Source organism: Falco rusticolus, chromosome 14 (genome assembly GCF_015220075.1).
Source record: "Falco rusticolus isolate bFalRus1 chromosome 14, bFalRus1.pri, whole genome shotgun sequence".
Lineage (NCBI taxonomy): Eukaryota > Metazoa > Chordata > Aves > Falconiformes > Falconidae > Falco > Falco rusticolus.
In genome coordinates this window covers 22,782,094-22,806,900 of record NC_051200.1, presented here as the reverse complement: position 1 = coordinate 22,806,900, position 24,807 = coordinate 22,782,094, and the positions used below count along the sequence as shown (strand labels likewise).

At 54.0% G+C, this 24,807-nt stretch overlaps 1 long non-coding RNA gene across 1 annotated transcript; it reads right to left on the bottom strand.

The window, feature by feature from the left end:
* Positions 1-8,037: 8,037 nt before the first annotated feature.
* LOC119157144 lies at positions 8,038-18,745 on the bottom strand. Its single transcript, XR_005107405.1, has 2 exons — positions 18,232-18,745; positions 8,038-9,012 (listed from the first exon to the last, which is right to left on the bottom strand). It is a non-coding gene; the product is annotated as an uncharacterized LOC119157144 (long non-coding RNA).
* Positions 18,746-24,807: the final 6,062 nt, after the last annotated feature.

Sequence of the window (24,807 nt, the reverse complement as noted above, 5' to 3'; positions counted from 1 at the left end):
GATGGTACATGCTGGAACTTGAAACAAGCCCTTGAGTTTGCTTTGACAAAAGAGGTAGAAAAGGGTGAGTGAGGAGGAAGAGCTCTTCTCTTAGGGATGAATATCTAGTTGAGTAACCCTAGTTTGAGTAACCCTACCTAATAACACTCTTCCATTAATGCTTACTGTTAGTTGAGTCATCAGCAGCAGAATAACAGCCTACATTTTCAAGAACCAGTGATTTTGTGAACCCAACTTGATGGCACTTAGAAAGCAATCAATTCTGTCTGCTCATCCTCCCGACATCAGGCGGCTTTAAAAGGTCTTGAGCTTGGCACCAAACAAAGCCCCTCTGCTTTTCAACTGCCAGGCAAACACTCATTGTGGATCCAAGAAACATTTTCATGGAGTAATTGTGCAAGAGCAGGCTTGTCCATTAAACTGTTAGCCCTACCCATGGTTATAAAACCAGAGATAAAATGGCTGAGATGGAGCAGCCAGCTGAGGAAGAGAGGGGGAATAATAAACCTTGCAGAACACCGCAGAGGAGAAAGACTGCCGAGAGTATCAGATCAAGCTTGATAAGCTGAACCACCAAGGGAGCAAACCAATTACTTGCAGAAAAAGGACATAATGTAGAAGGTCAGAGTGGATTGTTGTGTCATGGATGTGCTAAGGTCAAGGAGAAGGAAAAACAAGCCTAAGCAAGGTGTGGTGGCAGGGAAGGAGTCACTAACCTCCACTACTCCTCACATTCCTTGAATAGCTAAAGTAATAACAATAATAAAATCCAAACTAAACTGAATACACTGATGTCATCTCAGAAAATATTTAAAAGACCTGCATTTTTTATACAAGTAAAATAAAGGCAGCAATTAATTAAATCCCAGCATGCCTTAAAAGGCACTTCTCTCAGCGGCATGTCTCCTTTCCATGAGGTGGTTTCTATGCAATGGTGATGACACACGGTGCGGGAACAGGCTATTCCTGAACGAGAAAGGAGGTCATGGAGCTGAGGAAGGGCGAGCTCTGAGAAAGGGAGGTGAGACGTGTGTGTCATGGGAAGGAAGGGCGATGGCAGGCGGCGGGCGGGGAGGGGAGCGGAGCATCAGCCATGCCGGGACCGGCTGCATGACCCCACCAGCATGGGGAGACAGCAGTCTGCAGAAACTGAGGCATCAAAATGCGCTGGGAGAAAGTCAGCAAGGGACACCTCGTAGTCCCGGTCTGTGAAGTGAGGCAGGCAGCAGCAGTGGTGGCTTCTGTAGCCCTTTCAGCCATCCAGCACTGGTTGCAGTCAGAGAGAAGAGATGAGCGTAGGTGGGACACCTCTGCTATCCCAGGCCACCCAAGGAAGCCACCAGAAGGAATCTGCTGGGGCCACCACTGGTGTCAGGACCTCTCCCATCCCTGTGAGGATGCTCTCCCTGCGGGCAGCACCCACGTACCCCCCACACCTGCGAAGGAAGGGGTCCCACCGGGCAGAGGAGCAGCCCCAATGGGCCAGGCAGCAGAGAAGCCTCTGTGTAAATTGCTTCACTTAATCTATTGTTCAGCTGACTACATTGAAAATGGAGCATGTAATTGTTTCCCCGAATAGAGTCGAACACCATTAAACGTTGGTCTGAAGCTTTGCCATCCAGCAAATACTCCAGCTGGCTGGGGATCCTCTGGGATTGGCTCTGCGTCACCATGGTTACGGACTGTCCACGGCTTTATTCCTACGGTTAATTAAAAAGCCTGTTTTACGAGGTGGCTATGCCCAGAGGTACGCTGGTATGCCGGCCCTTCTGATGCCAATCCACGAACTCCACACGACTGCCACAGCCCCGCTCTGCCGAGCGGGCACCGGGTGCGACGGCCAGCGGGAGATGCTGCTGGGGACAGGCATCCTGTGCATGGGGCTGTGGGCTTTTGGGGGGTATTTTGGACTTGTAAACTAAAGGGCCAGCCCCAGGTGGAGGGTTGCATAGGGGCCGTCTTGTTCCTCAGCTGCTTGTCCATCTCCCATGGACATGCCAGGGGTGGTCCTCGAGCAGAAGCGGGTCCTCTCTGCTGGCGTGAGAGCTGCATCCGCGGGGCGGATGGGACTCAAGGGAGCAGGATGGCTCTTGCAGGAGCCTTGTGCCCTCAGAAGTCTGAGTTCAAAGCACAGCCCAGCTGCCAGGAGGAGGTTTTCCTGTCCTAGGGTGCACTTTTAGCAGCAGAGCTGTGTGACCACCCTCCCAGGCAGGGCAACAGGGAGAGCAGGTCCCAGGGAGGGGTTGGCTTTGGGAGCCCACGGCTGGGATAGCAGAGAGGGTACAGCAGAGCAGAGAGACCAGGGAGCACAGATGGGCTGGGACAGGCCACATGGAAAATCCTCTCACCCCTTTCTTCAAACACGGCGTTACTCATGGCCTTTCCAGCACCTTGAGCTTTCCGCGATGAATCCCACCGCCCAGAGGAAAAGCAGCTGGGCATGGGACATCACCCACCGCTCCCTCCCCAGCAGCCCTGGGGACACCCCCAGCAGAGCAGGTGCTACTGGACAGACCCCACGAGATGCAGTAGCAGGGGGAGCCGGCCAAGTTATGTGGGAAATTACCTAATTAGTGCACAAAATGAGCGAACCACAGGGAAATGCAAACAAACAATGCTCCAAAATGGCCGGGCACAAATTACCGGAATCAGCCCAATTAGGAGAAATAAACCCCATCCAAGCGCTGCCCACGAACGACCCCGGCAGCAGGAGGCCCTGGCTTTCCTCACCACAAGGACTTGCTGGGATTAATCTCCAAGACTGTGGCTGATTTTAGTGCCACACAGAGCCCTTCAGCGGGGGGACCCCTGCGCCCTGAGCTGGCTGGGCACCCCTGCTGCTGCTGGAGGAGCCAGGGTGCTCGGGGGGGCTGCCTGCCTCACCTGGGAGACAACTGCATCGCCCCTCAGATGGAGGTTGTGGGGTGAAGTCTGGAGGACCCGGGATGTCAGCCCGGCTGGGACAGAGCGGGTCCCCTGGATGGCCGCTGCAAGGGCAGCATTCGGCCCGGCAGCCTCGTCAGGGGCAACTCTGCCCATGGGCTCACCCCGTGCTGGCAGCCGGGGCCGGGGCCTGCGGTAAGAAAGGAGGAATGCAAGGAGGGAAGGAGGGAAGGGGAAGGGGAAGGGGAAGGGGAAGGGGAAGGGGAAGGGGAAGGGGAAGGGGAAGGGGAAGGGGAAGGGGAAGGGGAAGGGGAAGGGGAAGGGGAAGGGGAAGGGGAAGGGAAGGGAAGGGAAGGGAAGGGAAGGGAAGGGAAGGGAAGGGAAGGAAAGGAAAGGAAAGGAAAGGAAAGGAAAGGAAAGGAAAGGAAAGGAAAGGAAAGGAAAGGAAAGGAAAGGAAAGGAAAGGAAAGGAAAGGAAAGGAAAGGAAAGGAAAGGAAAGGAAAGGAAAGGAAAGGAAGGGAAAGGAAAGGAAAGGAAAGGAAAGGAAAGGAAAGGAAAGGAAAGGAAAGGAAAGGAAAGGAAAGGAAAGGAAAGGAAAGGAAAGGAAAGGAAAGGAAAGGAAAGGAAAGGAAAGGAAGAAGGAAAGAAAGAAAGAAAGAAGGGAAGGAAAGGAAAGAAATGCAGAGAGGAAAGGAGAGGAGAGAATAAAGAAGGAAAGCCTGCAGACAAATGAGGCTTAATTATAATAATGGTATGTAGCTGATTATCAAAGCTAACATTTAGAGCTGGCTATCAGATACCATCTGGTGCTTTGCAGCAGGCTGGGAAGGGCCAGGAGAAAACAAACTCAGGTTAAATCGCTGAGAGTGCTGGCTGGGGCCTGGGGCTGTGCTGGGGGCTCAGCTTTCCCTGGGCCACTCCAGCTCATCCTCTGCCCCTCCTGCCATCAAACCCCACCACTCCAGGGCTGGACCCTCTGAGGCTGAACCCCACCAGCTCTGCTCTGAAGCACCAACCACGACTCTTGGGGCCGTGTTTCATACTCAGGTTATTCCAAAAGCAAAATCTGCATTGCAAGAGAAGTTCAGTGCTCAGGATTTATGCTGGTGAGCAAACCAGCTGCTTTATGAAAGAAAAGTTTTGAATCCTTTTGTCAACAGCCAAATGTTTCAGTTGACAAAGTCAATGCATGATGCAATATTATAAACAATATATTAATTGTATTATGTAGAGTTTATATCACATAAAGATCCAAGAAGTTATTTTTACCTCTGTGAAAAATAAAGCAAAAGAGTTAAATTGATTTGTTCAGACATATTTCTCTCAAAAACTTTGTCAAAATCCACTCATTCCCTGGGAACACTTTGATTTCCGTAAAACTGCATTTCTCAGTAAAAATACCAACCTGTCAACAATTTCAGCCAGCTCTGCTGAACATAGCCTGAGCACTCATAAAGAAACAAACTGGCTCCAGAGAGGCACTTTCCTTATTGCAGAGGCTGCTGTCCTTGTGAGGGGCTGTGGGAGCCTGGCGGTCCCCCCCGGGCTGCCCCTGCCTCCCTGAGGGTTACACACCATGTCCCTGCAACAGCTGGGGAGGTCCATTGAGTTCCATCACCCAGCGGTGCCATGTATGTCCTGTCCCCATGCAGACAAAGCCTCAGAGATGCTGCTTGCAGTTGTGGCAGCCCAGTGCAAGCTCCTGCTGGGATGGGATGCAGAAGCAGCTGGGGCTGATCCAGTGTCCCCCGCAGCCGCTGAGCCTCAGCCCGGCTCGGTCGCTAGGCCAGGGTTGTGCCAGGCAGTGCCGAGCCTCCTCCCCAACAGCTGCAAGGATGGGATGTGTGCTCCTGGGCATGCAGCATCCCTGCCTGGGAGGCATGGCCCTGCTAGCTCCCCTTAGCACATGAGAGTCTCCAGCCTCCTCTTAAAACCCTTTATAGGTAATGGACCTCAAACATTCTAGCCGTCTCTTTCTGTCCCTGATGATGCTCTCAACCAGATTGTCATCTCTGAAGGAGCACATGTGCACGTGTGTGTCCGGAGCATCTCTTGCTGCTGATGGATGCACTTTGGAGCAAAGATGATCGCGTGCTTGTTTGCTCAAGCAACTGCTTTGCTTCCCGTGCCGAGACAGCGCTGCGGCACCGAGTGCTGGGCTGGTGCTACCGGCAGCACTGCCGAGGGGATGCCCGTCCGGCTGCAGCCCCCTGGCACTGCCCCGCTCCCACCCTGCCCGTGTTTCCCACAGCCCCTTCCCAGGGCTGCCTCCACTGCTTCCCCTCCAGTTCTGGCTCCGGTGGCTGCTGCTAAAATTAGTGAGGAGCTTCTGTCCATTCTAATACTAATAGGCCCATTTTTAATAATGATGTTTTTGCAGCAATTTCAACCCATCATGGTGTCACAGGGGTATTGATGAAAAAAGTATCTAATCCCTTTTAATAGATTCCATTTGACAGTGAACGTGTCTCAGTGTTCGTTCCCAAAGGCCCCTGGTGGTTTCAGTGTCACTTATGGCTGACCTTGGAGGGTAACAAGACCTTCTCCAGAAGAATGGTGCAGTGTCCATCTGGGACTGGGCTCCTAGCCCCCCTACTCCCATTCCCCACTTCTCAGATGACAAGGCTTTCCCTGCTGCTGCCAGGGTGTCCAGAGAAGGTCTATTTTTGGGAGATCCCGTGGGGATGGTGTTTTATTTGCTCTTTTTTGTCTGCTGGACATGAACTGGATGCAAGGGTGGATGGTCCTTCCCAGCCCTGCTGCTGGGAAAAGGAAAATCCTCCTTCTCCATGCCTAGGGGATGGGGAGACAAGATGCAAGGGCATGCAGCCGTGCAGAGCAGTGGCAGCTCCAGGGAGCAAGAGCACCTGGCTGCCTGTGCCCATGGTCTCAGTCCTGGCTCACCCCTGGATGGGCACGAGGCGGGCGGCCACACCGAGCGAAGCAGCCTGAAGCCTCACAGCCTCTCCAGAGCCAGCCTGCTTGACCTGTATACATAAATATCCCAGCAAGCACCTGCTGAAAGGTGCCAGACGGCACGTAACGAAGCTGCAGGTCCAGAAATCATTAAACAGGGAAGAATAATTGGCAGCTCTTTTCCAGCATCGCTGAGGTTGGGAGCTAAGGCAGCACCCTCCCGGCTGGAAGCATGTCCTGCCCATCGTCCTGCTGTAGGCAGCGATGTGCTGAGACCTGCAGGATCTGTCCCCCAGCACCTCACAGGATGGGACAAACAAGTGGTGAAAAAGGGATGCACTGCAGTGGAAGTGCCCTATGGCCAGACAACCTCCTGCCTAGGCTCTGCTGAGCTGCAAGCTGCCAGGAAGGTGCAAGAGCCACCCCCCACCCTCCTGCACTGCCCCTGTGCCGCCCCTCCCCGCCCCCCCCCGAGGCTAATGAAGCCCAGAGGTGCTCTGGAAATGGGCAGGTTATCCCTGCCCGGCTGTGAGCCCTGACCCCTGCAAGCCCCCAGCCCCTGAACCCTGGTCCCCCCTGCTCTCAGCTCTCCCCCTATGCCTGCCCCACACTCTGTCTGCTTTCTTCCCCTCCTGTCCCCACCTTTCTTCCTCCACGGGTAGAGAAGGGAGCTCTGTGTGTGTCCAGGGCACTAGAGGAGTGAGTCATGCCTTGTGGCGGAGGGCTGGGAGGGCTGGCTCCCCTGGCAGCAGGCTGGGGGGCAGGAGGAAGGGCAGAGCCCTGCTGTAGCTCACAGCTAAATGCTGCCTTTCACTCCAGCATTCCCAAGGAAAGTAATGAGAATAATTAAAGGTAATTTCATTTATTTCAGCTTCAGCCTGTAAAGCAGACAGGGAGGGGGATTTCCAGCTTCTCACTGAAGGAGGGAAGGGAAGAAAGAGCTCTGAAGCTGAGCTGCCCGCAGGCAGAAGGACCTGATAGCAGCCCCTGTTTCCACCTTGGGGACATGTTCCCTTTCTCTCAACCCGTTTGTTTGTGGGGCTCACCTGGGAAAGGGGGCCCCACAGTGGTATGGAGTCACTCAGAGAGCAGTTCTAGATGGGGAAGAGCCTTCCCTTTGAGAGACCTGTGCTGGAAATGCCTGAGCATCCTGCACTAGAATTACCCTCTAGCACAGCTGAAGAGAGGTGCAGAGTGAAAGAGCATCCCTGAGCTGTGCTTTCCTCTCATCCCTTGCAAAAAGAATGCAGAGTGATGCTCACTGAGACAGTGCCAACTCAGATCAGTCCTGGTGAGGTGGAGCCGTGCCTGCAGCCCATTCACAGGCTCGCATGAGAGCAGGGACCATGATCCTGGGAAGCAAGTCCCCCCCCGAAAGCAGTGTCAAGAGCTTGTCAGGCACTACCACGCTGCATCACTGCCTGACTCCAAGGAAAGCAGCCCTGGGGAGCTGGGAGCGGGGACTTTAATCAGTTGTTAGTTACACAAATACCCAGGACTGAAGGGATGTAATTGGATGGTGACGATGCTGAGCTGGATAATTAGGAGACCGTAAACCTCACAGGTCACAGCTCCTCCAGCAGTACATTCAGCCACCACTCCACAAGCACAGCGATCCCGAGCCCTCCTGCTTCTGTGTCACACGCAGACACTTCTTGGGTAAAGGAACTCCTTCAGCATGAGACTCCATCTCCATCCTCAGCACCATGACAGTGGGCCTAGGTGGCTATCTGGTGACGGGAGAGCTGAGAAGACCCTGCATTGCAAAATTTAATCCTTTTTTAACATCTTCAAGCGCAGGGGACTGTCTCCCAGAGCATCCCCAAACACCTCCCTGCCATACGGGATGGCTGGGGACCGAGTGGCAGCACTGCCAGGAGGTGATGAAGCAGCCTCGGCAGAGAAAACCACATCCCACAAGTGCTTGTTCTGACATGGGGACCGCTTCGATTCACCTGTGCTCTTGACCCCATTGTGTCTCTTCCGTATGAATTATGTTGGTGCTCAAACTTTCCCAGCACTTGTGCTCATTAAATATGAGCTTTATACTCAAATATTCAACAGCAGCATTTTGAACAGTGTGTTTGGATGTATTTGAAATCCTCCCTGCACCGGTAAGCAAGAGGAGCCGTCCAGCTGCAGGAGAGGAGAAATGCCAGGTGATGCCCACAGCCAGCCAACACAAGCAGGAGTTTCAGGATGAGCATGTGGTCTACAAGCAGATTCACAGACAGGAATGAATGTCAAGGGTAAATTTGCAAATCATTCCTTATAGTAAATATGATTCAGAGAATCCACCTCCTCACTGAAGTGACATTAAAAAAAAAAAAAAAAAAAAAAAAAAGGAAAAGGGCAAATGCCTCAGAAGGAATGCTTTCACCATATTCTTCCCCATCTTCCCATCACCAAAACCGTATCACTGGCTTGCTGGCCTGAAGGCATCTGAGTGGCCTGTGGGTGCATTCACTACAAGAAAAGGGTCCTGCCACTGCTGGATAGCTGTAGTTGCTCGTCCCAGGGGCTGTAGGATGCCGTGAGAGCTCAGAGCTGCACATCTGAGGACATCACCTCACCCACCAGCCCCTGGTGCATCCGGGGTTGCAGCTGCCCGCTCACCCTTCTCTCTGCTCCCTGTTCCCAACGTGACTGTGTGAATGTGCTGCCCTTTCCTGGTGCCCCCCAGCCCAAGGGAAGGTCTGCGGGGGATGAAGGCTGGCAGGGAGCCCGCGGGTCCCCTCTGTCCCAATCAGCTGTGATTGAACACAGCCCCGAGCCCCCAGTTCCTCTGCACGTTTGACTACGAGCATCCGTGGAATCTGCAAGCCATTAGCTCTCTGTTATCTTTCTGGAGATGCTGAGGTGAGCCATATGGAAGCACTTACTCATCAACAGCCTGGGACAGAGTTTGGTGGGGTGGTCAGGACTCAGCCCTTTGTGAACTGCAGAGAAGCTGGAACACGTCCATTGACCCATTTAATGAGCTCCGGCAAGGGGAATTTCACACTGTGCCTGGAGCGGCAGTAACCTTATATGTAGAGAGAGGGGGAGATAATTTCTAATCTTGTCAATCACACCGTTGTGAAATCCGCAGCAGGGTTTCTTATAGCGTGAGGGCCAAGGAGAAGGCGAGGGCCTGATCCAGGTTCTTGCAGAGCAGGACTGCACAAGAAAGGCTTTTCATTATTTTTCTTTGCAGTCTCCTCATTTCCTCACTGAAAAAAACAACAATATATTTATTCACTAGACAAATATTTGACTGGGACAACATGCTGAAATGACCTGCAAACACCTCCTCGTTCCCACCAAGAGGGGCTCCTGCTCCCACCCACAGCCGCTTTCACACTCCCTGTTAGTGTGAAACCCTGCAGAGCCTCCAGCAGCTCTTTCTGCTCCCTCCTCCTCCTCCTTTGGAGGAGGAAGAGAGGAAAACACCCCCCCAGCTACCCCACTGGTTCAGTCCCACTTGCCTGCATGCCAGAGTTACTTGGATGGTCTTTCAGACACTACCTCAGGGCTACCTACAGCTTCTGACTTGAAGGTACATCCTTGCTACGGGGAACATGGTTGGTCCAAGCATCATGGTGCAAGGCAGGACGGGGGACAAAAGGGTGGGTTGCACCATCTGGTGTGCTCACACACCCAGATCACCAGCAGCCATTCCACATGTGCCCATCTGCACTGCTGTGCCAGTGGCCATGTGTGTTATTTGAAGGCAGAGGAGAGGCTGTGCCGATTTGCAGAAGTGCCCATGGAGGGTCCCTCAGCAGAGCTGCTCTCTCCAGCAGTCAGCGTTTGGGGTGCACTGCTCTTTGTGGCCCCTAAAAAAGAAATATCACACCCCAAAACTCTAAAATATTTAAAACCTGAACACAGGCATGGGCTTTGCTGGTCTCCTATCTCCAAGGACCTGTGTCCCCACTGGTTTGGCTGGGGAAGCTCCTTCTGCTCCTTCTGCTGTGTCCCTCCCTGCAAGATCGCCTGTACTCAGGGAACAGCAGTGTTACCCCAAGCCGGCCCTTTGCACATCAGCGGGACCCTCTGATGCCATGGCGCTGTCTGCACCGTCATCTCCAATACAAGGAACCACTCCAAGATTGAGCTCCAAGCTAAAGAAACAAACAGAGCCTTTTTTGCCTGTTGTTTTTCCTGTTTGCCTAAGAAACATAATCTTCCCCCAAAATGAAAAAAATAATAATAACTTACAGGAAGGCCTCAAGCATGAGCTGGTTTGTGTGCAATTTCAATCAAAACAGGCTTTAAAAAACAAATTCCTTCGATATTCATCACATGTGTAAAACACATTAAAGGGGGACGGTGGACCAGGCTGGAGGAGGGAAGCCCTCCGACCTCTGCCCACACCGGGAGATGTGTCCAAGCATCAGGGGGAGGTGCCTGATTATCCTGCCTGGCAGCACCCTGCATCCCCATCGGAGCTGGGAAAGGACAGGGCACCCTCGCTGGGCAGGCACCCAGAGCTCACTGGGAGCAAGTACCTGACTATCCTAAAAACCTGCCCTGGTTTGATAGGAAAGGCAATAGGAACAGTGATCAATAGCATCTGTCTGAATGCCTCTTCTCACCCTGCCAGACCCCAAAGCCAAACAAGCAATGCGTTTTGCTGCTTCAGTGGAACGTGGCTGCCTGGGGAAGGCCACCCTGCCTGGGGCTGGGAGGGCAGCGGGATGGACCAGGATGCTACGGACAAAGGAGCAAACTACATCTGGCGACAAACTCCCTCACGTTCTGCATGGCTGCAGAGAGCAGGAGGGTTCCAGGTTTTCCAAGTCTAAATTGAGCCTCTGAAATGGAAGATTTCAGTTCTACATATTTGGATTCCCTTTACAGAATCAGTTTTATAATCCCCATTTATATTCCCCTTTGAATCCCTGACATCCAATACCTGTGATATCGAGGACTGCCATATTCCCAGGCTTGATCCTGGCAGCAAGGGTGAGCAGGCCAGAAACCACAGTGATGGGCTCCCCCTGCTTACGGAGCCCTCAGCAGCAAAGTCTTTGCAGAGTCCACCTCTGTGCGACATCACGAGCAGCCTGCCCCATTCAGCTCACACCTCTGTCACACCTCCCCCAGCCACCCGTGTATGTTTGCAAATCGGGGGGGTTTTTTCTCTCTCATTACGGTGGATTACTACTTATTTGCACATATGCCAACGCAAAGTGACTGACACTGGAAGAAGCACCCCCCTTCCCAGGTCACACTTTCCCTGGCAAGGTCTCTGCTCTCCGCTGGAGTCACAGCCCTCGCTGCACCATGCCGTGATCATTATCCTCAGAGTAACACAGCCCATTTCTGTGGGTTCCTTGTTTTTACGAGGTGTGATGGGGAAGGAATGCTGTGTACAGTTTAATTAGGGACTAAGTGCCTTGCGGGGTGGGGGCGGGGGGTGGAAAGGAGCAGATACCCAGGGCACTAACCTGAACACTCAATCCCCCATTAAAGCAGCCCCTTTGATGTCTGCAAGCCCCGGTGTCCCACCGTGCAGGGCCGAGGGCGAGGGGAGGAATGGCAGCCAGTGGGGATGTGGAGGCTGTGCGGCCAGGCAGCCCCTCACCCTGCACCCCGGCTCCGGGGCCACCCCAGTCCCCCCTGGCACGGCCCAAGCCCGACACCTCCGTGCTGGCAGCGGGGGTCTGGCAAACCCAGGGGTCTGGACAGGTGATGAGAAAGAAATAGGAAAGTCCAGTGACAAAGAGAGGCAAGGGGGAAGAGATCAGGGCGCTGGGAGGGCTGAGCTCCCAGCTCAGAGGGGAAGATCCAGGGCAAAACCTATGACGGAGGAGCCCTGGGGAACTCATTGCCCCACAGAGCCATGGCCGGGACGGGGCTGCCCCATGGCTCGTTGGTTTGGTCCCTTCTCTGTGGGGGCAAAGCTCCTTTTCCTGCCTCATTATTTTGTCCAAACACCTTTGGGAGTGGGAACCAAGAGTGAGCACAGACAAGCCACAAACAGCTGAGGACAGCACGATGTCCTGGCCGAAGGCTTCACCTCCACAGCCAGGGCAGAGGCAAGGGCTCAGCTGGCTGCTGCACCCTCCGGGAGCCCGGGGCTGGGCACCACTCTGCCTTGCCTGATGCAGAGCAGCTACATGGAAGCAGGATTTGGCCTCGGGAACTTTTTAATTCCTGAGACCCTCCACAGCAAATCCCTGGCCCTGACAAGGAGGCGCAGTGCCTGGTACCCCGTCCCACCCGGGGCATGCCCAGGAGCCCTGCGCGGGTGCCAGGCAGTGCTGGGACCCCAGCCGGGCTGGGAGCCCTGCTCCCATGCGCCAGGGCGGGTGCCTGCTCCTCGCCTCATGACTCATGGCACAGCTGGGCACACTGTCTTGGGAGACTGAATCAGCACCTGGAGGGCAGGAGGGGCCCTTCCCTCCCAGTGCACCCAGGAAGACATGGTGACCTACCCCTGCTCCGTCTCCTAACTTGTTGTGGGCTGCAGGCACATGTTGTGGGAATTAGCTGTGTTGTGTCAGCATTTGCTCATCCCACCCATCGCATGACAAGCCTCAGGGGCCGGCGGCTGGGGCAGCACAGTGGGGTCCCAGCATGGAGATGTGCTGGAACCAGCATATCACCTACACCAGAGAGTCAAGGCCAGCAGCATGCACCGACCTGCCCCATCAGAGAAGAGATGCACAAAGCTCCTTGGCACTGATCTGAGTCTCAGGATGGTCTCCAAGAGGTGGAGGCTGGCTGAGGACACATCTGGGGATGGGATGGAGGTGACTGTCTGCCCAGTGAGCTGGGAGTCCCCCTTTACCCCGATGTGGCTTTGACCTGCTGCAGCTCTGCCAGCTCAGCAGGATGCTCCCCACCAAGTGGCGTTCCCAGGCTGGGCATGGGTCAGGTCTGGGGGCTGGGCTCAGGGTGCATGGAGCAGCCCCCCAGCAGCCCCTCGCCACCATCCCTTTCACTTTCAGTGCTGGTTTGAATTAACAGTGGTGAAGCCTCATTTCTCTTCCTCCTGGGCTGGCGGGGTGCCGGGAGCGCAGGGAAGGGAAGGGGTGTTTCTGCTGGCAGCATTGCCACCCATCAGAGGAGTTACAGACACTTCATAAATATCTGGTGTTTAAGACCTCAGAGGCTGCAGATGGCCACGGCAGAGGAGGGCAGGGAAATTCAACTGCCCCCACCAGTGCTGTGAGTGGCACCCTCAGCCGTAGGATCCTCCTCTTGCAGCACCAGAGGGGACGTTTATCAAATATGGCAAGGCACCCTTGCTAGCCCTTGCTTGGCTCCACGCACCATGAACCCAGTGCTGGCCAGGAGTCTGGGCAAGGACTCACTAGCAGGGAGCAAGATGGGTCCAGCCCAAACCTCCACGGCATGAGCTCCAGCGCTGAATGCCTTGCCCTTCCCTTGCTGCCCCGCAGCACAATTGCTCCCCCCAGAAATAGCACCCACTTCACCTGTACCCACTGCCACACAAACCTCAGTCCTGTTGAAAGGAGCATGGGCTGCCCTGGGGGTGCTGGCCCAGGAGCTGCAACCATGCAGCGAGGCAAAGCCCAGGGGTGGTCCACCACTGACACCCCTGAGTGCCTCCTCCCAGCTGGGGCATTGCTCCTCATACAGTCCCAGCTCCTGGTTATTGGTGGGGTGCAGCACCCAGGTCATCCCGCGGGAAGCCTGTGGCAGAAAAGGCAACTAAACACAAGCACCCTGCCTTTGCTGGTCAGCACTAGCATCCCTCCTCTTCCTCTGCAGGCCACAGCCTCCATAGCACCCCACATTTACAGATGACTCCAGTGTTACAAAACACAGGTCAGCAGGAGCCAGGGCTGCTTTCAAGGCTGGGCAAGACTCCCTTCTCCATCCTTGTTGCTTCCCATCCCCACGGGGCTGTTGTCCACAGGACAGGATGCCTTGCTGCCCTGCCTGCCCTGCCCACCCTGCCTGCACCTGAGTAGCACAGACACACAGCACCGCTCTCCTACCACAATGTGACTCCTCCGGTCTGTAAATAACTTCCATTTTCATTTCTTAGCACCAGGGTGACACAGAGAAGTGGAGATGTGAACTCAGCACACACACACATGCCTCCCCTGATTAGGACAACTTTTAAGTAGGTCAGAGCCTGGATTTAAGCTGCTTGACAGTTCCCCTATAAAACATACCTAGTTTAATGCCCTGTATATTTTTTGTGATGTGAAATAGGAGCGGTTTATAGGGGCAATGTGGGGTAGCAGATGTTATTCCCATGCTGGGGGTGGGGGCGGCAGCAGTGGGGAAAGTGACTGCTGTAAATGAACTGGTGATTAAGGTCATTAAAGAATCTTAACCGAGGGGCTTTGGGGGGTTGGGGAGGGGACGGCCAGGTTCCACTGGCAGTAACAAGCTGTGATTGCCAGCCGTTTAAAGGTCCCATCCCCACGGGGATGCTGCTGGCCAGCCCCAGTGGTCACAGCTTCCCAATAGTGCCGAAGTCCTCACACACTTCAGTTTAGGCAGCTTAATGCCACCAGTAGGCACCTTCTCTCTGTACTGATATATTTCCTTAAATCTTCAGCTCCTGGAGTCCTGTGATTACAGAAGAAAGGTCACTTTTGGCTTTGCTTTTCCCTTTCTGTTTTTTTGAGTAAAAATAGTAGGTCACCCATGTTTGCAGCTGGGAGAAAAACACATTTCAAAACAAGATTCCTACAGATCCAGACACCACAAGGTGAGCATAAGATAAAGTACTCACATCAATGAAAAATCATAACCACCTGGTGCTCCAAAGCCCATCTTGCAATGCTTGTGCACTCAGTGTTGGCATGCAGATGCTGCCTGTGACCAGGAGGCCCCCAGGCCCCCAGCCATGCCAACGAGGGGCTGATCAAGCACCCATTACTATGGCCTGAGCCATGTGGGGACCTGTGGGTCTCCCTCTCCAGCCCCAATCTGCTGGCTCAGAGATAACAGTAAAACCCCTGTCCTCTGGCAATGGAATCTGACCATCCTCATCATCCCTCTAGCCATCAGGGCAGTTTGGACAGGCACATCATGGCAAAGACCTTTGGACCTGCAGTGACCCTCTGTACCTCCTGGGCTCCCCCTGACCACAGAGCTCCCATCACCTGGGATGCTTGGCAATGCTTTGCTGCCCGGAGAAGCTGCTGCCCTTGCCGGGGCTGCCCTTTACCAGCCCCCCCACCCTTGCCCTGTCTCACCTGGCAGCTGCCTGGGGGATCATCTGCCAGCCCCTGGCCCCCACTCCTCCCACGCATCCCTCAGCAACATGCTTTCTGATGAGAAAGGAAAAAGGCATGATTTAAACCTGACCTCTCACCCCAAGCTGTGTCTGTAATCAGACAAGCAAACGTTAATAGGCCGAGCCAGGCAGTGGAGCCCAAAGCCCAGATAAAACCCAGCCCTGACGACAATTCAATTTCCTTCCATGAGATCAACTTGCAGCTATAGCAAAGCCACTTGTGCGGTCGCTGGGCTGAAACAATCTGGGCTGGCAGGCACGGCTGTGCTGCCTTCAGCTGGCACCACCTGAGGCCCTCCTGCACGGCAGAACGCCCTGACCAGCACCTTCCCAGGGGTCTGCCCACCACCCCAGCATACTGCTGGGAGCTGCCCACCAGCACCCAGCACAGCCCAAGGACACTGATCTCACGCATCCCCTTGGACTAGGGGTCAAGAGCACATGGGGCTTGGTGTCTTGCAGGGGAGGGCTTTGATTTCCAACGAGGGCTCTTTCATGCAAATATAACCAAGGGGGCCTTGCGGGATGCCCCAGGGAGGCCAGGTTTGCCCCCGTCCCCAGAGTACCCATGGGCACTGTGAGCTGGGCTGGCCAAGGTAGTGGGAGGGTTGCAGCATACTCCTGGGTCCCAGATGGTCCTGCCTCCAGGCTGGCCATGCTGATGCCTCCACAGGTATGCCACCCTCCTCCTCCTCCTCTTGCTCAGACCTGGGTGTGCGGGAACATGGGGAAGGCTGGAGACTGAAGTGCAGGGGGGGATGTATTTTCCATTGCAAGCAGCAAATAATATCCGCATGAAAGGCATGATGCTGGCTTTTGCTTTCTCTCTTTTTTTTTTTTTTTTTTTTTTTTTATTGCTCTTGCTAATCTTTGACCTAGATAGCAAGGAAACTTGACAGGAGGGGAGGGGGTCTGGCTGGCAGGGCTAGGGCACAGGCCAGGGCTGCAGCAGGCAGCCTCCTGCATGGACACAGTGCAGAGACAGCTCAGTGGGTAGGGAAGGGCATGCCCCAAAAATGGAGCCCTTCATGGGAGCAGTAACAGAATTATTTTGAGAAAAAGCAGATAAAAAACCCTATCAACCCAAGTTTTCTTGAAGAGCATTCAGATGGATGAAGTCCACGTCGTATTGTTGTGTTACATCATTATAAAACCAAGTTTTCAGTGAGGTATGCAGTTTCTTAATGTCTTTGCATGTATACATTGATATAAACACACATATATGTTTGCTTTCATTTCATATTTCCATGCAAAGGAGCAATGCAGGCAGGGAGGCAAACCTCCCTCCCAGGAGTCAAATCCCACTTTAGGTCAAGGGCAAGAGACTGGAGCATCACCCACTGCTCTTTTCCCAGCCCAGCCACCTCAATCCATGTCCAGTCCCCCCGTTGCCAGGCGGGAATTGCTTTTATTACTGGCATACAAGCCCTACTAGATTCCTCCAGTTTACAACCCGCTGCCGCCGATTTCCAACCCACAGTCACCAATTTGTTACCTATTTCTCTCGGTTGAGCACACACAGGCGTCCTTTATTAAAAAAGCAGATCTGCAGAAGGAGGCTTTTACTTTAAACGTGCACTTCAATAACCACAGAAAGACCAAATGTAAAAATAATCATCTGAAGTCTCAGTCCTGCATCTCCTGCATTGGCACTCGCTGGCTTTACTCAGAGATCACAAACTCCCCTGTGTGCTGCATGCACAACTCTAGCAATCCCAGTCCCAGGGAAAAGATTAGCTCTTAATTCCCTGAAGCCAAATCAGGACACGACACAGCCCATATTGTTCCAATTTACACCTCCTTATGAGTTTCCTTAGCTCCCTTTATAGTCTCAGTCTCTGTGCTGTGAATCTTCCCCATTTCCAGTCACTCCAGTCTGGGGCCCCGGCAGCCCTGGGGTCCCACGGGCCCCGGGCCCCACGGTGGGCAGCTGCTCCAGTGCCCGGCAGCTTCACCTCCATAGCTGCAGGGACAGGATCCCCCAAACGCTTCCCAGCCACCTCGCTCCCACAGCCTGCCCCGGGCTGCTCCTGTCCCCTGGCTTGAGAGCCTGGGCAGGGCTAAGCAGCACAGCGGGGGGAGCGTGGCCATGCCACAGCCCCGTGGGGACACAGTGGGCAGCGTGTGGACCCGGTGCCCTCGGGCGTGACTGCGGTTCAGCACCCAGAGCCGTGCAGCTGAGCTGAGTTCAGAAGTGCCTCAGCTGAGAGCTGGGGGGGTTCAGCCTCGCACAGGGTGCTCCACGTTGGATACCAGAGCTCCATGCATGAAGGGTTTCTAACATAACATGTTACAGGCTGTTGTTACGGAGGACTTTTAAATTTATTTATTTTTTTAGTGGAACATGAGGATGTGACAAAAAAGAAAGCAGCCTCAAATAACCTCTAGCTTGGTGTGGAGGAAAGTCCCGACTGTATGGACAAACACAAGCCATTAGGAAGCTGCCCTTTCCCAAGCCCAGAGCAGGGGTGCTCTGGGAGGGGGTGCAGGGATGGATGATAGGGAGAGGAACCATCCTGCTGCAGCTGGGGAGCCCTGAGCACCCATCTCTGCTCTCACACCACTTTCCCACTGCCGCGCCCATCAGCAGGTGAGGTCTCTAACTCCCTGCACTTCCACACTCCCCAGACACCATGGTTGCACTGCCATGGGTGCCCCCTGCTTGGAGCAAGGTGCAGCCCCAGAACCAGCCCTCTGTGACAGGGACTTTCTCAGCCAAACCAGAAAAACCCACAGGCAGAGAGCCACGCATGCAGGCATGTCAAAACCCCCTCTTTGTGAGAGGCAATTTATTTTCACATTCAATCTGCTGGCTTAAGGGATCTGATCTGGTATTTGCTGCTGTAAACAATGGCTCCTGCAATGGGATGAGAGCAGAGAAATGCAGAAAAGGTTAGGCAGCTTTGGTGAGCCTGGCATGGGAGGCCAAGGGCTGTGCTGGAGTCAGCTGCTGGGTCGCCACAGGATGATTTTCCCTGTGCCCTTTCCCTCCGGCCGAGGAGAAGCTGGCTCTCCTTCCATCCCCCAAAAGCCACCAGCTGCTTCCCATAGCTGCAGTGCCCTGACCAAGGCTCTCAGCAAAGCCTGGGGCTTGATGTGGCCACGGTGGGGTTTCACCCTCTCTAATGCATGAAGGAGTTAACGTGCTGAAAACCCCACATCCTTCTCAGAGGGGTTTCCAGGAACATGGACCAAATCCTATTACAGCAACACTTACCTGGGGAGCAGTGGGGAGGGCAGCCATGCAGCAAACCTCAGTGGTTTGCTACTTGATTTGTTGTTCTCCAGGAGCAGAGAGCTGACGGTGGAACAGCCCAAGAGCAGCTGGAGAAAACTCTTGCAGCCCGGGAGCTGCGTTTCTTCTGTAACGGGGGCCTTGGAGATGGCACCTCCAAGAGCACATTGCTCCCCTTGAGCCAGGTGCTGCGGAGAGTGAGGAGCTTGTCACACTCATGACCATGCTTCTGCCTTAATTTTGGAGGCCTTTGGACCTGCAAGTTCATGGTTCTGGCTGGCACCCTGCATCTGTCCAAGGTGTATCCAGCCTTATCAGGGAGCCACATCTCACCCCAGCCAAGTAGGGAGGAGAGAAAAAATAGGAAAGAAGAAGAAAAATTAGACCGATTGCCCCGAGCAGAGGAAGGGGAAGGCAAAAGCAGCCATTTGCCATATCCACAACCTGGTGAGAGCGGCTGACGGCCGGCACGTGGGAAAGCGCCTCAGCAAGGACGTGTCTGCTGGGCTGTCAGAGCATGGGACTGGGAGGGTTTGTTTTGTGCAGGCTAATAGAGACCTAGCAGGATAATTGGCATGAGTGGAGGAATGACACAGTCCTCTTCCGGAGAAAGGAGCCCTCCTAATGGGAGCCAGGTGGCAATGCCCCTCCAGCCCTGACCCCGGGTCTCTCTGGAGCGAAGCTGTGAGCACGACCCTGTCTGTGGGATGAAAGCAGCCGTCCCTCGCCCCCGCGTCACCCATCGAGTGCAAACAGGTGTGGGATCGCTCCATCCCACCCGAGCGCATGCTCCCCCCGGGCCTGGCTTTGGCACAAGGAGCAGCTGTGTCCCCAGGCTGTGGCACGTTTCCTAATGAACTGCAGGACAAGAGAAATTACCAGTGGGTCACAGCCAGAGAGCGGCTGAACAGCTCTGCTGGAATGTCAAGGACGGAGGGGACAGATGGTCTGTGTCCATCAGGGAATGGAGCGGTCCTTGGCCCTTTCCCCCCCACACTGCCTGCAGGGATTTGCTTTCTCGCTCGGAGGCAGCTGCAGGGGAGCAGCAGGGGATGGGATCTGGGGACGAGCTGCCCACCATGGCCATTGCCATCTCCTCCCTGGTGCCAGCTGCGGCCAGCTGTGCAGCATCCCAAACCACTGGGGTCTTTTGTTCAGGAAGGAGGGGTCTCAGGATCAGGCTCACAGTCTGGAAAGCAGGGACAACCCCACCAGCGAGGCTGCCTGGGAGATCCCTCCTGGGACTGAAGCCTCTGAGATGGCACCAAACCAGACCCCATTCCGCTCCCCAGCCCTCAGAACAGTGGGTGACTGGAAAGCGCTTTTTTATGTAACCACCATTTCTAGAGGTACAGTGATCCAAGAATAGAATTTATGCATAAAATTGGACTCCTCAGCCAGGGTATATAACACCAGCACAGCAACTGGCCTCATAAATCATGCCTCATAAATCTCCGATAATGCATAACCTGCATGCTGGCTGCAGATCAGCTTCAGGTAACTCAGCTCTGAGAGGAACCAAACTTGGCAGCAACGTGGAAATCAGAAACAAGACAGACCCATCCAGTCCAGCCCTCTACCCCAGCGTGCCCTGCCCAGCAGCGTCCCAGCCTTCATGCTGCGCTTCCCAGAGCTACCCCAACAGCTTTTGGGGAGGGGGACAGCAGAGGGGGTGAATGGACCACAGACTGCGTGGTCGCAGGCTGCTGAGGTCAGCAAGCACCCAGAAGCACCATCACTTGCTCTTGATGCCCATGAAGCAACTGGGAATTTTTGATTGCATCTCTCTCCTCTTTTTCTTGTCCCCACAGATTTTAATTCCAGTCTGGCTGCCTTTAGCAGAAACCCACTTGCACCCCATCCTCCTGAAGTCCTGTGGGCTTTCATCTGGAGGTAGGTATCACCATTCCTCCTTGCTCCACACAAGACTCAGACCTTTTCCACACGTGCTTCTTCACTCACCAGTCAACCAAACAGCCGCGTACGTGAAGGCCAGGAGGAGGCTGATGGCAGGTCATGCTTTATTATTTCCAGGCACTGCCTGGAAAAGCAGGGGAGGGCAGGACAGCAGGCAGGCAGCTCCTGGCTCTGGGAGGGTACCAGCAGCCAGCAGTACTGGTGGAGCAGTGGGGCTGCCTGCAGATACAGCACCACAAGAAGCTCGGCAGTGGAAGAGGTGTCAGTGGAAGAGGTGTGTTCCTGGGCTGAAAAGGTACATTTGGAGTCCTCCGTCCAGAACCACCATTCCCGGCTGGTAAGCAACAGAGCACTGTGTCAAGGGAGTCTTTGGTCGTTTGGTTAAAGGATCCAAATGCAGCAGGTTTCAACCAAAGCTTCTTCTAAGCCCATTTAAGCTTTCTAGCTGAGCTGGAACACTTGTGAGATTCCCATTACACCAGATTCCCATGAGTACACTCTCCCCCACAGGCATTTCCAGTTCTGCTTGTGCCGCCGCACTGCCTACTGCTCAGAAAATAAAGGAGCCAGTTTATCCCTCCATTTGGAAACAACAAGACTCCTCTCTGGTCTACTCATCTAAGGGGTATAACAAGAGCATCCCTTTTTTGATACATTTTCCCCTGTGGTCCGGTGCCACGCATGGGCAGGTTTCCTGCCAGGACCTGCCCAGAGCTGCTCCAGCAGACATGCACGAGGCGTGCAGGATGGGGAGGATTTGCATAAGCTCCAGTTGTTATTTATGCTCAGTTTTCAGTAGCTCAGCAGAGCACTTGCACTTCCCAGCCCAAAGTGCCCTCCCTCCTTCACACAGCAGCATGAGGGGCGACATCACCATTTTCCAGCCCAAGCTGCTTAATATATTCCTTCCAAAAATTATTGTACCTCTCAGTACCCAAGATAGACAGGAGTTGGTTATCAGTTCCTCTTGGTGGAATGCATCCTGCCCAAATCAAGCCTAACATCCTGCCAGCTGTAATGAGGAGGAGGAGGAACCCACACATCTCCCAGGGGCATGTGAGCGGGCCCCTCCCTCCGCAGCTGTGCAGGGGCAGAAGCCGGCCCCAGCCCCACCATCTCCATCAGGTAAGAGGAATCATCCCTAAAGAGCCACGTCGTGCCAGGCAGAGGCTGTCACCAGCCCATGCATCCCTGGCCGTGTCATGAAGCCAGAGAGTGGAGTTCGCAGCACCAAAAGTCCAGATGGAATTTCCTTGCCTTGCCTCCTCGTACGTATTTGTTGGGTTTTATAATATGAGGTTAGACTGTTTCCATCCTGGCTTCCAAAAAATATCACATTAACATTGGTCACGTCGCAGCAGGGATAAGCAGAGCGGCATGGCCGGCAAGCTTCCCGAAGCCAGACGCCTGCAAGCAGGCAGCGTGGCAGCACGGGCAGGGCTGCCGGCACCGCCACCAGCACCGCCACTGGCACCGGCACCGGCACTGCCACCCGCACTTCCACCAGCACAGATCCAGCCGTGGGCTGCTGCTCCAGGCCCTGGAGCAGGAGGGTAGTGCCAGCTGGGCATCATTTTAGATACAATGCGGTGCAGCCAGCACGGCAAGCACCCTGCAATGGGAACCTGCCACCCGGGGGTGCAGCGGCAGCACCGGAGGAAGTGGGTTTTATTCTTCCATCAGGCAAATAAATGGACACTGGGAGCGCAAAAAATCATAGCTCCTTTGCCAGATGTGCCCCATTGCTGTTATCACGGAATATTAATCAGAAAGGCCTGTGTGTAATTTTGGAGTTTTGATTAGAGAAATCTCCCTTACAATAATAATCACGCTGGGGCCTGTATAAATACCAACGGCTCCAGGTTTGTTGGCTGGACAAAGTGGCATGTTGATTGCTCGGCTCGCCTGTTCATCAATCATTCAGCATTGCCCCCATGTTAGCCGTTCTCCTGGAAAGCCCCCTTCTTCCCAGCTCCCCCGGTGCCTGTCCTTTCATTAATAGCTGCCTTCCTTCTCCCCTTCCACCTCCATCCCCACCGCCATCCCCTGCGCTTGCTCTCGGCCCCCTTCCTCCTCGCCTGCTCCCTGATCCCTGCATTCATCTCAGATTATATAAAGTTTGGCTGCCTTGAGTAAAATAAATTGCAGGCTTTTGAAGGGCTGGGGCTCTGTATATTTTTACGGTTAATGAATCTTCCTATTTGAGTTTGGAAGACGGGAACTTTGCTTTCCAGCTGCCATGTGTGGCGCTGGCCAATTAAATCAACAGGGGCTGGAAACAACACCCCAGCATGGGAGAGCATCAGGTGGGAGAAAGTTGGGTGGGGGAGTATCGGGTGGGAGAACATCAAGTGCATCCTCGGTCTCCCTCCCCAGCGGCCCCTTGACAAGGACCCCCAACCAGCACTGCCCAACCCAGAGCCACACCAACCCATCACCTTGAGTTACACCAGGATAAAAGGAGATCGGCCAAGAGAAGGGATGGGGAAGGGGGCAAGAGCAGCATCATTCTTGCTACCCATGGCCACAGCGATGCTAACGGGGTGGGCAGCCACCCGGACTGCTCTGCATGGGGTGCAGCGGGTCCTACTGTGCAGCTGCTGACTCGACAACGCTTGAGCTTGAGCGAAACCTACCTTTTTTCACTCATCCAAAGCCCTGAAGAGGAAGCGTGCAGCCTGCCCCAGCTGTCAGGACCACGAGGGAGAAGTTTTGCTAGCAGGAAAAGTGAGCTCTGGGCAAATAACTGGCAGCGAGTCGTGTGTGTGCTGGCTTTTTCCTCCTCGTCCTCTCTGAGCCGCCTATGGGCAAACTGTTACAGTCCCTAATTTATTCATCATTGCAACTGATTCATCATCTACTTTTTATGTCTGGTTTCTTGGCCTGTAGATTATCCGCCAGCAGTTTGTTGAGCATATTTGACATGTGAAACTCAAGCTGTGTTTACTTGTAGTTCATGTACCATGGCGTTTGGATTGGCCGCCTGCCATCAGCCACGTGGTGCCTGCGCCATGCCCGGGTTGGCGGAGTGCAGCTCGCCATGGATGCTCACACACACCCGCGCAGCCTTTCCCCAGCTCCGGATATTTCCCGCTGTTGGTAGCACTCACCTCGCTCCTCCCGGCTCTCCTCTGAGTCAGGCACTCGGCGCAGCAAGCAAGGAAGCCGTATTTCTGTGAACATTCAAATGCATGAAATCCCATAAAACCTGGGGGCAGTGCTGGAAGAAGAGCTGGGGAGGACTTGCCAACGCTGCACACTGGAACAGCTTTCTTCCTCCAAATTTTCTGAGCTATACTGAGCACAAGGGAGTCTCCAAACGTGAATTTCCACTCTCACTGCATATCCATGACCTCAAGTAAAATAAAGGAAACCTTTTCCAGTCCTGGGTCCCAAGAAGAGCCGGAGGGGTGCCTTGCCCTGGTTGTGAACCCATAAGTGAGTCGACAGCGGGGGGAGCAGGGGCCTCCAGCCCCCACCACGCAGCTGAGAGCTCGGCCAGCGCAAGGCTGACCCAGACAGGGAAAGGCAGCTCGGTCTCCTGCGAACGGTGGTGTCACACCCTTACGACAATAACCCCATTAATGTGCATGCACATCAGAGCCATGCACACGCTGAGGGAGAAGCAAAAAAAAAAAAAAAAAAAGAGCCCTTTCTGTCTGATAGGCTTCAAGAATATGTATTTGATTTTCAGATGTTAAGCTAGAATTGCATCCAGATGGACTCGGGGTCACACTCCCTGACACTGGCTTCCCATTACACTGGTATTGAATGCAGATATGTTTTGTATAGATAGCTTACAAATATAGTGCAGTGTTGTTTCGGGTGAGTTTTTCTAAGCCATTTCCCTCGCCAGTCCCTACGGTGCTGCAATTCCCATGTCTCTGGTTCCCCATCACTGTCCGCTCGGGGCTCCCAGCTGGCCCCAAATCCATCCTGCTAGGACAAGGGCATTCAGGAACAATTCCCTCCACCTTCCAACGCCACAACGACTCTCGTGGTCTGGCTGTTTTCAGCACCAGCTGTATTCCCCTCCATCACCGCCGGAGAGGGGACACAATTTTCTGAGGCAAAGCAAACTTCCCCAGCTGCTGGCACCATCCACTCATTGCCCTGAACAACAAATGCATGCAAACAAAACCAAAGCAGGATAAAAAGCAGCATTTAATAATATGGCAAGATTTGTGGGGCTTAATGTATGGTATTAAATGTGGCAATAAAAATATACAGCTATTAATTGTGCCACTGAGGGCCTCAGGCGATTTCAAGCCTTGCTCTTCAGTTTTACAGTGTCACCACGTTTTGCTGATGGAATTACTGCCATGTTATAATAGGAATAGTAATAATAATAATAACAATAACAGTAATAATATATTTTGTTGCCGTACTATTCCTCATGACTCTCCCAGGGTACTTTGTGATTAGATAAGTGGAGAAGCCACAACAAATAACCATCTCTTCAGCCTGATTTACTCGGGAAGGGGTGAGCTGGGTATTACGGTGAGCAGCAAGCATGCAGGATTTGGCCTTATCTATCTCTGTGACCTGCCTTTCTCAGGAGCCCCATGGCACCCTGTGGAAAGGGGTGCACGGGGCCAGCTTGGCACTGTCCCTGCGGGACATGTCTCCTGCTGGTCCCTG